Here is a 6,197-nt window from a genome sequence, read left to right as displayed (position 1 = left end):
TCTTTTTTTTGGCGGGGGGATGGGGGGATTTATTTATTTGGTTATTTAAAAAATATTTTTATTGATAAATCTTCACACACATATATTCCATACATGGCCTACAATCAGTGGCTCACAATATCATCACATAGTTGTGTATTCATCACCATGATCATTTTTTAGAACATTTGCATCACTCCAGAAAAAGAAATAAAAATTTTAAAAGATCCTCATACATACCTACCCCTCACCCCTCCCTCTCATTGACCACTAGTATTTCTAACCACCCAATTTGTTTTACTCTTTGTCCCCCTATTATTTATTTATTCTTTATCCATATATTTTTACTCATCTGTCCATACTCTAGATAAAAGGAGGAACAGACACAGGGTTTTCACAATCCCACAGTCACATTGTAAACACTGTATCTTCATACAAGTGCCTTCAAGAAGCAAGGCTACTGCAAACACAGCTCAACAGTTTCAGGTACTTCCCCCTCCAGCCACTCCAACATACCATAAACTAAAAGGGACATCTATATAATGCGTAAGAATAACCTTCAGGATAACCTCTTGTCTGTGTTTGAAATCTCTCAGCCACTGACACTTAATTTTGTCTCATTTCTCTCTTCCCCCTTTTGGTCAAGAACACTTTCTCAATCCCTTGATGCTGGGTCCTGTCTCAGCCCAGGAGTTCTGTCCCATGTTGCCAGGAAGATTCACACCCCTGGGAGTCATGTCCCCTGTAGCTAGGAGGGCAGTGGGTTCACCTGCAGAGTTGGCTTAGAGAGAGAGGCTGCCCACCCTCTTGAAATGGCCTCATCTTCCTGCCCACAGACCTAGAACTTGAGACAATAGCCTTCCAATCCAATTGACATTGAAGAGCTAACATTGAGAAGTACTTATGAGTGCCAAGTTCTGTGCTGAGCACATTATAAACATTGAAGCAATTAATCCTCACCACAGTTCTACGAAGTAGTACTATGATTGTCTCAATTTTACAAAGGAGGAAATTGGGCACAGAGGTCTCTTTCCTTCTCCTGTGTCAGAAATTCAACAGTAGAGCCCTGGTTCCCCAGTTCTACCAAGAAAAATCCAGGCCCGGTACACGTTCCCTTCTCTCCTTTCTAGATCCTTTGTGGGGGTGAGGGTGGGGTGGGAAACTTGATGTCTTCCCTGCTCTTATTTTTTAACTAATTTCTTATTTTTAGAAAATGTCCAATATTGCTGACCCTTTGATTTAGCACCTGCTTCCTAATGGCCTGGACAGCTCCATCCTTCTCCCATTGTCCAATTCCTTAAACGTCTTTCTCATCCTTCCATCATTCCTAAAGTGCTGATTGTATGACTGTCTTTCCATTTAGTCCCTGCTCGTGTGCTGTGGCTCTTTGCACATGCAGCATTCCATCAGAACCCCTATCACACTTTCTGTAACTGTTGGTTTGTTAAAATTTTTCAGTCTGAACTTTGTATCCCCCTGTCTTTAGCACGATGCCCAGCCCATGGCAGGGACTCAAGTGTTGCTTATTACATAATATGTGCTTTGATGTGCTTCTAGCCACCAAACATGAAGGGGCTGTCTCAGCACTGGTTGCTGAAAGTTTGTTTAATAAGATCTCTTGGCAAGAATTCTAGCCCCTGCCATATCCATGACCACATTGTCAGGCAATGTGAGCAAAGAATAAAAAATACATTCAAAATAGAATGCAATTTCTATTGACAAAGATGCTAAAATATAGCTTTATTGCAGTGTAGCCCCAATACATGCAGGTCTTTTTGCTCCTTCTTAGACTCTTTTTGGCATGATGTTGTATCCAGAAGAAATATAATCTGTCATCAGACCAATATAGGTCTTCACTGAAGTCTCGTGAAGACATAGAAAACTGGAATATTATATCATAAAACTATTCAGTAAAACATATTTAGCTCTTGTTTAACAGAATACAGAGAAACATGAAAAGCTACCCAATTCATTTTAGGAGACTAATCTATTCTGGATAACAGAACCTGGAAAGAAAATAAGGCATTCTTATTTATAAACATGAAAAGAAAATACCATATTAAGTATTAGCTGATCAAATCCAAAAGTGCTATAAAGAAACAATTGGAGTTTTTCAAGGATTAAACACTTCAAGCAAATCATTCACATAATTCACTGTATTTGTATTCTACAAGGAGAAAAACCATACCCTACTCTCATCAAGGCCAAATATGTATATGAAAAAAACCAGTTCCTTAACCTGCTTAAGGCTAAAATAAATAGTTTACATCAGATAAATATATCATATATTGACTATGTTTATGTATTTCTGTTGCAACTAACAGACAATTCAGCTAGTAGAGGCTGAAATAGTGAAGGCATTTCCTTATCTCAGAAGATTGGAAGTCTGCGGGGCAATAGTTGCAGGCTTAGATCAGCCACGCAAAGCTGGACTTGCCTCTTCTTGATTTTCGTAGCCTTGTACTCATGGGCACCACATGGCTACAGAAGCCCCAAACAGCCAGCCTTCACAAATGCACGTCTAGCAGGAAGATTGGAAGAAGAGCTGAAATCCCTTCCAGAAGTCCCCGGCAGACTTGCCCCAATCTCATTGTTCAGAATTGTGTCCCGAAAAGACAACTATGTGTGTCTCTTCTTCTCCGTATTTTATTATCGACCTGGGCCCGAAGTGACCAGGAGAACCTGCGAGACTGTGACACAGGGAGTTTGCTCTTTTCCAAATGGGTAGCTAATTGCCCCAACACCCACTTCTCCCACTGTTTAGAAATGCTACCGTTATTATATGCAAATGTCCAATAAATTCGGTTGTCTTTTTATGGATCTGTATTCTGTTTCTTTGATTTATTTGTTTGTTCTTACAAAAATATCACTTGGTATCAATTTCTATAGTTTCAGAGGATATTTTCATATTCGACAAGGCAAGTCATTTGTGTATTCCTTCTTTCCTTAGATTTTCTTAGGTCTCTTTGTAAATTATTTCTTCTTCATACATTCTCCAGTCAGCTTGTCAAGTTCCATTTAAAAGCCTTGCCGAAGTTTTGAATGGGAATACATTTAATTTATACATTAATACACAATACAGCAATTTTTAAACGTGCCACAGGTTTTTATGTACTAGAGGAGAAAAATCACGATCAAAAATCTATTATTAAGTGAAAAAGTATATGTCATTGCATTTGCGTATTGTCCATGAAATACTACTAACATTTATTTGCTAAATACATAAGAAAATATCTGGAAGGATACACGTTAAATTATTAGCAGTGTGGAGGTGGGGTAGATTCTCCAAGAGTCAAGAAAAGGCTTTTCACTTTGTATGAATTGTTCAAATTTTTTTAATGTCAAAATGTTATTGTGTAGTTTGTTAATATGATAGACTTAAAAATTCTCCTTTGCTCTTCAGAGTCACATTTATCATAACAGCTACCCAGCACAACGTCTCCTTATCTGCCTTTCTGTAAGCACCAGTCTGCCTGGTCCTTCTGCCTCCCCCCGAATAATGAATAAGACTTTTTTCTCCCATGAGCATATTCAGTTGTGCATTTCCCTCCTTTACCCCAATCAATCCAACACAAATAGCTGAGCATCAAAACAGCTTGTCTATTTTATAAGAGGTGAGGGATGGACAGAAAAACACTTACACCTGAATATTTTCCTCTCTGCTATGTACATATTAGAAATCAAATATTAATTAATTTTCTCAATACAAAGCGATGTCTAATAAGTGTTATATGAATGAAGTTACAGTACATCAAAGGAGAGAATGCCAAGAACTTGTAATCTGGGACATTTCCCTGAGACATATTTATCTGTGATTAAATGACAATTTCCTTTATACCGCCCTCATTTTCTCAATACTTAGTAGGGCTCAGTCTATGACTGATTTATTATTATTGACATTACTCTCTCCATGACCTGAATGCCAAATTCAATAGATTATTCTTAGTTTTCAATGATAGCAAGAATAATAACAATCTCTTCTATGCAACACACTGTTCTGTACACCTACATTATCTTATTTATCAATTCAACAATCCTGCAAGGAAAGTATTATAGCAATTTTGTGAAGAAGCTACCTGAAACTACTCAAATGGATGAGTACTTTCCCAAGGCTGTACAATTAATCAGTGGAAAGCCAAAATTTAATCGGTTCAGACTCTGAACACACACCATGCATTTACTCACTAGGACATAATGATACTCTAATGTCTTTGCAAGGCTTTTTTTTTTTTTTTTGGTGTTTTATTAGACAATCTTTTTTTTTTTTTAACTTTTTTTATTGTATGGTATACCATATATACAAAGCAAAGAAATAAAAAAGCAATAGTTTTCAAAGCATTCTCAACAGGTAGTGACAAGACAGATCCCAGAGTTTGTCATGGGTTACCGTACGATCCTCTCATATTTTTCCTTCTAGTTGCTCCAGAAAATAGGAGGCTAGAGGGCTTAAATATTTTTTTATCATCCCAATCGACTTTTCCTTCTTTTTTTTGTGTGTGAGAAATAACATATATACAAAAAAGCTATAAATTTCAAAACACAGCACCACAATTATTTGTACAATGTATTTCAGAGTTTGACATGGGTTACAATTTCACAATTTTAGGTTTTTATTTCTAGCTGCTCTAAAATACTGGAGACTAAAAGAGATGACAATTTAATGATTCAGCATTCATATTCATTTATTAAATCCTATCTTCTCTGTGTAACTCCAGTTATACAGAGATCACCCTTGATCTTTCCATCCCTCTCTTTAGGGGTGTTTGTCTAAATTTTTCATTTTGAAAGGGTCTGTCACTAATATGGGGGTAGGGAGATGAAACTATCTGATGTTCTGGGGAGGCTGGGCTAGGTTTCAGGACTTATCTGGACTAGGGACCCATCTGGGGTTGTAGGTTTCTGGAAAGTTATTCTAGTTTTGCAAGACTTTTAACACATCTTTCCCCACCCCCCAAAACACTCTGTTCCTTTGGCTTTTGAAACACTATCAGTTCTCAGTTCCTCTCCTGTCTCAATGATTATGGCTTTTCGTTGTCTTTGACCAGGTCCTTTTTCTTCCCCAGCTCAGAAACACAGAGGCATTAGTCAAAGACTCAGAGGCATCTAAATTCTTCTATTTAATTATTCCATCAAGCTTGATCACATACTTATTTGCCAAGCACCTACAATTTTGTTTGCACAGTTAATAATAAGAATAACAATAAGAAAAATATCTCAAGTATGATCCTCGTCAAAAGGGGGGAAAGAAGTGTAAATAAGGTATCAGTGTCCAAGAGAGTTCAAATGGAGTCAAGAGCTTCTCTGGATGTCACTTTTAAGCAAGCTTCAGTTAGACATTGCTACCCATCATAATTTGCCAAACCCCAAACAAAATTATTCTAGCCAATCGTAAAGAACACGTAGGACTTTATATAATATTCTACAAAGGTTTCATGCACTAGGGTAACATTCCAGAAAAGTACAACCTCCAGATTGATCCCTGGACCAGATAAGTCCTGAAATGCAGATGGGCCAGCTTCTCCAGAACATCAACTAGTTCCATCCCTCTATCCCGTATTATTGACAGCCCCTTCCAACATGAAAAATTTAAAATGGGCATAGTCCAAACACCCCTAAAGAGTGGGAGAAAGATTAAAGGTAATGGTGGAGCTATACAGAGAAGGTACGGTTTAAAAATGAGTACGATTGTTGAATCATTATATTGATATTTCTTTTAGTTTATAGTATCTCAGAGCAGCTAGAAGTAAAAACCTAAAATTGTGGAATTGGAACCCATACTGAACTCTGAAATCTGTTCTACAACTAATTGTTGCGATGTGCTTTGAAATGTATTGTTTTTTAGTATATATGTTATTTTTCACAAAAAAGAAAAAAATATTTCTTCCAGGGACTTGGAGCAGCTAGAAGGAAAAATCTGAAATAGTAGAATTTCAGAATTTCAGAAATAGTGGAATCCATAACAAACTCTGAGATCTGTTGTATGTCCGCTTATTGAAGAGTACTTCAACATTGCTTTTTTTCTTTTCTTCGTATATATGTTATATTTAATAATCAAAAACTTAAAAAAATGTCTAAGTGCCAGACATTTTGAACCCATTAAACATTTAATCTCACAGTCTGAGGTAGAGCCTCACCCCATGATACAGCTATGAAAGTCAGGCCACGACAAGTTCAGGTAACTAGCCTAAGAATATGCACTAAGCAGTGGGAGAGGCGAA

The sequence above is a fragment of the Tamandua tetradactyla genome, chromosome 2 (genome assembly GCF_023851605.1).
Source record: "Tamandua tetradactyla isolate mTamTet1 chromosome 2, mTamTet1.pri, whole genome shotgun sequence".
Taxonomy (NCBI): domain Eukaryota; kingdom Metazoa; phylum Chordata; class Mammalia; order Pilosa; family Myrmecophagidae; genus Tamandua; species Tamandua tetradactyla.
The sequence above is the reverse complement of the archived record's forward strand: the minus strand, read 5'-3'. Positions refer to the sequence as shown.